General features: G+C 36.1%; 1 protein-coding gene across 1 annotated transcript in view; it reads left to right on the top strand.

Annotated features, from left to right (window-relative positions):
* Positions 1–2,054: 2,054 nt before the first annotated feature.
* Positions 2,055–9,369, top strand: part of LOC136033184 (FERM, ARHGEF and pleckstrin domain-containing protein 2-like) — a 158,226-nt gene continuing 150,911 nt past the window's right edge. Inside the window, exon 1 of the mRNA XM_065713892.1 lies at positions 2,055–2,132. The gene's annotated coding sequence lies outside the window, so the exon portion shown is untranslated. The remainder of the gene's footprint in view (positions 2,133–9,369) is intronic.

Genomic DNA, 9,369 nt, shown 5'->3' with positions numbered 1-9,369 from the left:
ATGAAACTTAGTCAGTGGAGTTAAACTACTGGGTGCAAAATTGTAGTTTTCAAGAAACTACAGTTTTCACCTCAGAGAAATAAGGATGTTTGGGTCACAAAGAACAAACACGGACGTGTTGATCTTTTATATTGAATTTATCCAGGCTCCTTGTAGGTATTTCAGATAACACTTAGTTGATGAAGTTGTACTAAAGGGTGCAAAATTTGTGGATAGCCTGGTTTTCAAAAGAATTACAGTTACAACCTTAAATGGAGTCAAGAAATGTAGTTACATAGAGAATATATATTGCACATACCCAGGCTCCTAGTATTATTACTAATACTACTAACAACTCACCGCAGCATCAAGCCACCTGAGGCAACACAGCTACCCACGCTCCCCCTCCATCCCAATTTTTTCAAAGGCCTCTTTATCTACACCCTCCCAGAAAAATCCCATTTCCTTCAAATTTTTTCTTTATGACAAGGACAACCTGCTTTCCATTTAGCCCTAGGTGGTTGGCCAAAAAGGGCAATCTTCGGCAATTTGTCATCTTTCTTCCGTAGAACGTGCCCTAGCCTTCTCAACCTTTCTTTAATTATAGCCTTAGAAGAAGGGATTGAACAGCATTTTTCGTACAGCCTACTGTTTAAAGACGGTCAGTCAGCTGGGTACCCAAAACAATCAGCAGGCAATTTCTCTGGAAAATATCTAGTAAATCTTCATCCACTTTTCAGAGCGCCCATGGTTCAGAGCTAATTCTAATCTTGGTTTGCAGACTTATCTTCCTATTCTTCCAAACTTTTTTTTGACTGTGAAGGAATACCCTGAGCCATGGCTATTTTACTTTTAACATCTTCACTTCACCCACTGTCTTTACTAATAATACTACTAAGGTAAGTAAAGCTGTCCACCAGATCAATCTTCTCGTTACCTAATGTTGCCTTTTTATCTTCACTTATTCTTAGCCTTAAGATCTTAGTCTTCTTAACATTAATTTTCAAACGTTTTCTAGCACCCTCAACTCGCAAAACCTCTTAAAGTTCATTCATTTTGCTAACATTTTATTCTATGATGCTTAAATAATCAGCATAATCTAAGTCCACGAGAATTTTTTCTCCCCATTTGATTCCGTGTTCTCCCTTTTCCTTTCCTGTGCTCCTTAAGTCAAAGTCAATCAAATTATTCATTTAAAGGAGGATAGAACACAACCCTACTTAACTCCTGATTTAAAACAAAACCAGCTGCTAACCTCATTTCCTGCCTTAATCGCAGCAGTGCTATTCTCTGACATAGAACTAATCACTTTGCTGTATTTGTCTGCTATACCATACAAAGATAAGACCTTTCCCAAAGCTCTTCTATCAACAGAATTGAACGCTTACTCATACTCTGTAAAACTGAGGACCAAAGATTTTTGAAAACTTAGACGCTTCTCAATTATTAAAGTAAGAGTGAATGTTTTGGTAAGGGTTCTAAGATCTTTTGTCAGAGAAACTTCAGGAGGCGTAAAACTAAATTAAGAGATATTATGTATATCCAATTTTGGACTTTTTGTCAAACTTTCACCGAGCCTCTAAAAGTTTGGGCTGTTGCCCCACCCATTGTGACGCCCCGCCAACTGTAATGAATAGAAAGTTGAATCAACTGCCATTTAGATGTACTGTGGCATCCATTGTTCAAATCTTGTCCTAGTTACAGCTCCCAAACTGGGTCTGATTTGAATACCATAAGGTGTTTGCAAGAAGTAGTTGTCTATTTTTTTTAGTCTTAACTTTCTGTGTTCTGCACACACAAACAACAAAGTTGTTTTACTATTGTGACACAAATTGGGTTAAAAGGTACGATATTGTGATCCTTGGGTACAACAACAGGTATAATGAAAACACAAACAGAGGGAATTTTATTGAAAGCAAGAGATACAAAAGTCTGAAAAAGAGAACCACCGCGGTGGCGAAATTTAGCACAGTATCCCACTGTTTTGAAGAGAATTATAAATCACAAGTTTGGTCTACTGAGGATTGCGGCCCAGAAACATCGAAATCAAAAACAACAATAACAAAGTTTTTACTAGAAGAACGAGAATATAAATAAACGGGAAAAAGTCGTTTGTTATTCTAGATATAGACAACCTGATTGAGAAAGCAAAGGTTTTTTTTTACATAATCAGTTTGATGTGTATGTCAGCTGGATTCTTCCAATAAAAACTCCCTTGTGAATTAACTTAGGATTTAGATAGTCTTGTTTAAATATCTGATCGAGAGACTTGCTAGGCCTACTACCTTGAGTTGGGTGAATCAAACTTTCAAAAAATGAATTTTTAGCTTAATTTCAACTTATTTAGGAAATACATCTATTTCTCTGTACATTAATTTTAAAGTACAAAGATTGTATATGTTCAATGCTCTTTAGACAGGAAAGGGGTGGAAGTAGGATCTTTGGAGCTCTATATTCATTACTTAAACTAGGTAAAATTCTAGTTGATTGACTTCTTGCTATCTCAGAAAGCAGTTAGGTTAAGAAAACAAAACTTTCAGGGATGGGTCTACAGGCTAAAGTATGTCCTGGGAAGGTATTTTGAAGTACCTACCTCCACTCCTTCTCCCTCTAGAGGGCCCTGACCTTTGGTGACCTTCAAAAATATGTGTGTTATAAAAATGAAATCTTGCAAAATAGGTTTTCTGCTTGAATGAAGTAGGATAAAACAAAATTGTTTTCAGCTTAACAACTTTGCTCAATCCCAATTTATAAGGTTTTAAAGATATGCACATACTACTACTACTACTAATAACTCACTGCAGCACCAAGCTGCCTGAGGCCAACACAGCTACACATACTCCTCCTCCAACCTAATCTATTTAAAGCCTCCCTCTTTACACCCTCCCAGGAAGTTCCCATTTCCTTTAAATATTTATTTATGACATCCTCCTAGCCCAGACAAGGACAACCTGCTTTCCATGTAGCCCCAGACAGTTGGCCAAAAAGGACAATCTTCAGTAATCTGTCATCCTTCATCCATAGAACATGGCCTAGCCATCTCAACCTTTCTTTCATTATAGCCCCAGAAAGTGGGATTGAACCATATTTTTTGTATAACCTACTGTTTGAAATACAGTCAGTCAGCTGGGTGCCCAGAACAATCCATAGACAATTTCTCTGGAAAACATCTAGTAAATTTTCATCTGCTTTTTGGAGTGCCCATGCTTCAGAGCCATATTTGACAACTGCCATCACTGTAGCTTCCAATATTCTAATCTTGGTTTGCAGAATTATCTTTCTATTCTTCCAAACTTTTTTTAACTATTGAAAAACACCCTGAGCCTTAGCTATTCTACTTGTTACATCTTCGCTGCTCCCACCATCTTTACTAATAATACTACCAAGGTAACTGAAGCTCCCAACCTGATCAATCTTTTTGGTACCTAATGTTACCTGTTCATCTTCACTTATTCCTAGCCTTAGTGACTTAGTCTTCTTAAAATTAATTTTCAAGTCTATTTTAGTACCCTGAACTTGCAAAACCTCTAAAAATTCATTCATTTTGCTCACACTTTTATCTAATATGCTTAAATCATCAGCATAATCTAAGTCCAGGAGTGTTTTTCCTCCCCATTTGATTCTGTGGTCTCCAATTGCCTTTCCTGTGCTCCTTAAGACAAAGTCCATCAAAATGATCCATATAAAGGGGATAGAACACAACCATGCTTACAAAGCCAGTTGCTGACCTCATTTCCTACCTTAACTGCAGAAGTATTATTCTTGTACATAGCACAAATCACTTTAATATATTTTCCTGGTATACCATATAATGATAAGACCTTTGTTAATGCTCTTCTATCAACAGAATCAAAAACTTGCTTATAATTAATAAAACTGAGGACCAAAGGTGTTTGACAACAAAGTGACTTCTCAATTATTAACCCAAGAGTGAAAACTTGGTCAACACATCCTCTACCTTTTCTAAAACTGCACTGTTCTTCCCTTAAAACTTTGTCTACAGCATCTCTCAGTCTAAAAAGTATCATATTACTCAGTAATTTGCTACCTACAGAGACCGGACTAATGCCTTGTTAATTAAAACACTCACTCTTGTCACCTTTCTTATACAGTGGTTTAATTAAGGTTTTCCTAAAATCATGTGTACTTCCCCTTTTTCAAAAATCATGTTCACAGTCTTCAGTAGCTTATTCTTAACCTCACAGCCACCATATTTAAGAAACTCATTAATCATACTATCAGCACCTAGAGCCTTATTATTTTTTAATCCTTTTAGTACTGTTACTAATTATTTCTCACTCAACAAATCTTCCTTCACATCCAAGGTATCACAAACTTTTTCATTTTCATCTATATTTTTTCCTGCTACTGTATCTTGGTTTAGCACATTCTCAAAATGCTCTACCCATCTTTCTTTAACTTTTTCCTTATCACTAATTTGGCCCCATTTCTATCTTTAACTGGGACTAGTCTAGATTGGCTACTCCCTCTCAATTTATTAAATGCCAGTATAATATTTTACTATTATAACATCTAGCCTCATCTTCCAGATCCTCAGCAATTTTATCCATGGCCTCCACTTCACATCTCCTTAGTTCATATTTTAATGCTTTCTCTGCTTTCTTTACATTCCTTTTGTTTTCATACAACCTATCACTCAGATAATTCTTATACAAACACCTTCTACTCTCTATTAAACCTAAAGCCTTTTCACTAATATTCCTATTTGCAGTCTTAGCACTCTCCCCTAAGACACCATCAGCAACTTCACAAATTGTTTTTCTGAAATTATTCTGTCCATCTTCCACATTGTCAAATTTTAAACTCTCAAGTTTAGTATTCAACTGTTCCCGGAAGTTTTTTCTAAAATTTTCATCCTAGAGTCAACCAACATCATAACTTTCTGGGAGGTAGTTACCCTTCCAAAATTTAAGCTTTAAATTAACCTTAGACACTACTAGATGGTGATCTTTACTTTTAACAGCACTCCTATACACCCTAGTATCTTGTATTGATCCTGCTAGTTTTCTGTTTACAATAACATAATCAATAAGGTTTGCTGACTTACCATCATGTGAATACCATGTCAACTAATGGGCCATTTTGTGACCAAACACTATTGGTTATAACTAGGTTGTTATACCTACAAAATTGCAAAAGCAAATAGCCATTACTGTTTTCTTTTCCTACACCAAATTTACCTAGGCAGATACCATCTATCCCTATTTCTACCAACCTGGGCATTAAAATCTGATAGCAAAAACACCATGTTACTACCTGGTACCCTGTCTATTTGCTCCTGTAACTGTAAGTAAAATTCATCTGAGTCAGTAGTATCTCCATCAGTTGGTTCAACAGGGACATATACTACTATAACTGATACCCTGAACTTTTTAGTCATAAAAGAGCAATTAGTATTCTATTATTAATACCTTCCTAGCCTAAACAAGACTTAGCAGCTTCCTTATTCATCATGAGCCCTACTCCTTGTCTATGTACCCCATCCTTCCTGCCTGAGGAAACAAATTCTATGTCACCTAATTTCATGCTTCCTACCCCTGGGATATGAGTTTCTGAAACTCCTAATAAATCCAGTTCAAACCATCTGAATTCGTCAAAATGTCGATGCGATAGTCATTTTTAATGTTGTAACATTCCAAGTTCCAATTTTCATGTTCTTTAAATCTTTGAAATTATTTTGGCCTCAGGAAAAGCAGTGATCCCAAATACCAGTGCAGGATGGGGATCAACAAATCTTCTCAAGTCTACACCAAGCGCTTAAGCTGGCTAAGAACTGGACAGCAAGAAGTCCCTGGGACCTCCAGTAAGTTGGAGGCTTTGTGCAATCCTGGGCCCATCTTGGTCACAACATGGTTTTCAGCACTTGGTGATGCTCTTCTATCAACAAGAGTTGAAATCCTGCACAGACAGTCCCAAGCCTATTACCTGTGACTCATTATATATTCATGCCTACAAATATTATGCTACTATGGGGAGGCAACCCATAGTAGATAAATTAGCTAGGAAAAGGTTTTTCAGCCAAAAACGCCCATCAAACAAACAAAGCCCAGAAAAATATCCAATAATCAGAATCCTGTTAGAGTGCTGTGTTGTTTACTATGCTATTATTTCCTCAAGGGAAAAATTGACTGCAAGTTTCCCAGTCTTGCAGGTACTCCAAAAGGGTCAAGGCAGCCCTTTACAGAGGCTGTTGTCCATAAATCTGGGTCTTATGCCCTGCTGCAGTTGTTCTCCTATAGAGGATCCTCCCATGATGGTGTTCTGCATCACCATGCAATTTAATCCATTGCTGGGAGAAGGTTTGTAACTCATGTGACATGTGAACATGGCAGTGGGCTCTGTTGAGTATACATTTGAGGGGCCTTCTTCCTCCACCACCTGTATTTATGACCCCCAGGAGAAGGTGTCCTGATTTCTATTATGGACCTGCCTGGGACAAGGTCCTACTTGGTCTAAGCCTCCTATGGAGCCACTCTACTTATCTGTAGGGCATTCCCCTATCTGTTGTCTTCTACCAAAGCCCAGCATGATTATCTAATAATTAACTAACTAATGCAACTAATAGATAGCTGCAGTAAAATAGTTGCAACTTTACTTTAATTTAGACTATAAAGTAAATGATAAAAATAACATATACAAGCTCTGTTGTCCTCTGCTAAAACCTAGCATGCAAAGAAACATCTCACAAGCCAACAACTTATAGAAAACACCTTTGAGAATTTAAATTAAGAAGAAAACTTATTACAAACAATTCTAGTACTATAAAAGTAGACCTAAGTAGTCAATTTAGCCTGTTTGAAACATCTCACAAGCCAACACCTTATAGAAAACACCTTTGAGAATTTAAATTAAGAAGAAAACTTATTACAAACAATTCTAGTACTATAAAAGTAGACCTAAGTAGCCAATTTAGCCTGTTTGAAACATCTCACAAGCCAACACCTTATAGAAAACACCTTTGAGAATTTAAATTAAGAAGAAAACTTATTACAAACAATTCTAGTACTATAAAAGTAGACCAGAATTCTACTCAAATAAAAGGAATTGCATTTTCAGAACTAAAGGCAGAGAAAAAGCAGCTGGTAACTGAAAATCAAGATAAAATGTTGTTTTGTCAAAACTTCAATAGGTAAACAGACCTGTCATGTAGGTGAATTTCAGGGCTTTCTAGAGGGGGAAGGAGTGGAGGTGGGTACTTTAAAATACCTTCCCGGGATATACTTCAGCCTGTAGACCCATCCCTGAAAGTTTCATTTTCCTAACCTAATCTCTTTCTGAGATAGAAAGAAGTTGCTCAACTAGAATTTTACCCTTAAATAATAGTGAAGACCACACTGCCTTTTCATCACTAATATCAAAAACAAGAAGAACAATAAGGAAAACATATCATAGTTAATATTTATTGACTCACCAATAAAGTGGACATACCACTTGATGCCTATTTATGCCCTTTACAAATATAATAAATGCTTCTATTGCAAAGTCACATTTAAGCACTTTTTGAGCTCTTAAAAATGACAAATTTTCAATTAAAGTTTGAGTTAGCCTATCAGTTTTTTTTTTACAAAATATTACTACATTTTCTCGATTTCAAAATTATTTATAGTAAGGTTAGATGCATTCTTACTTCAGCAAAGTTCAATTAGGATTGATAAATAAAGTGAGGTGAAACAAGGCAACTCATTGAAATGAAAGAAGAATAATTAAAAAGATGTTTTAGCACTAATTTTGCTTCTCTGACAGCTAAGCTCAAAGGCGTATTTATGACTTAATTTATCAGCCCTGGTTGAACTTTGCTAAAGTCAGGATGCTAGAACTATTAAACTAAAATTTCATTTTAGTTTTATTGATTGTATGTTGTTGTAACTTTTTCTTCTTTTATATTCAAGAATTCAAGCACAAAAAATTAGTATGTGTTTAGGGATATTAAGCCACTGGAAAAATCACTTTAAGAGTCCTTTGAGCTCTCAAAAGTGAAGAAAAGCAATATCCTAAGACTTTGGAAAACAACAAGAACCCCCCTTCCTAAAAAAAACTGAATTGACTGCAGCCCACTATCAATGCCAAATGGTCAATTTTGCTAACTTGAATTCCACTTTCATTTGCTATTTCTTGTATTTTACAGACAAGAATGTGTACCTCTTAGAATCTTGCTCTAGCTCACATGCACTATTAAACCCTAAGCCCTTCCACACAAGTCATACATAAAAATTGATATGGATAAGTGAGCAATACAGTATAAAAAAGGTGCAATATGCCTACTGTATGGTGATGATGTAAGAAGGGCATAGGGCCCACACTACTCAGACTGTGTGTTAATATTGCAGAATTTAAAATGCTTTCATGACTATGCTTCAAACAAGGTGATATTCTTCCTTTCTACTGTGAAATTGGCACTGAGAGTAGACCAAGAGTCTTCATTGCAATTTGGATTCTCAGTCTACAATCCAGATTGTAAAAACTACAATCTACTCTATCTTTCCACTGATAAATTGGCACTGTGAGTTGACTGGTAGTTTTTCAATTACGATTTGGATTCTCAATCAGCAATCCAGACTGTTAAAACTACAGTTTACCCTACCTTTCTACTAGGAGCAGATTGAGAGTATTTCCATTACAATTTGGACTCTGTCTACAATCCAGATTGTAAAAACTACAATCTACAACAACTTTCCACTGAAAAATTGCCAGTGGAAGTAGACTGGAAGTCTTTCCATTAAAATTTGGATTCTCAATGTACAATCCATATTCTAAAAACTTCAATCTACCTGTACCTTTCTGCTGAAATATTAAAACTGGGAGTAGACTGAGAATTTTTCTATTACAATTTGGATTTTTAATCTACAATCCAGATTGTAAAAACTACAATCTACCCTAACCTTTGACTGAAAAATTGGCACTGGGTGTAGACTGAGACTTCTCCCATTACTTTTGGATTCTCAATCTGGTTTCTTTTTGGATTCTCAATTGAATTCTCTGGTTTATCAATTACGATTTGGATTCTCAATCAGCAATCCAGATTGTGAAAACTACAGTATACCCTACCTTTCCACTGGGAGCAGATTGAGAGTATTTCCATTACAATTTGGACTCTGTCTACAATCCAGATTGTAAAAACTATAATCTACTCTAACTTTCCACTGAAAAATTGCCAGTGGGAGTAGACCGGAAGTCTTTCCATCAAAATTTGGATTCTCAATGTACAATCCATATTCTAAAAACTCCAATCTACTCGTACCTTTCTGCTGAGATATTGAAACTGGGAGTAGACTGAAAATCTTTCTATAACAATTTGGATTTTTAATCTACAATCTACCCTAACCTTCGACTGAAAAATCGGCACTGGGAGTAGACTGAGAGACTTCTCCC

The sequence above is a fragment of the Artemia franciscana genome, chromosome 1, assembly GCF_032884065.1.
Source record: "Artemia franciscana chromosome 1, ASM3288406v1, whole genome shotgun sequence".
Lineage (NCBI taxonomy): Eukaryota > Metazoa > Arthropoda > Branchiopoda > Anostraca > Artemiidae > Artemia > Artemia franciscana.
This window is presented reverse-complemented; position numbering and strand designations above follow the sequence as displayed.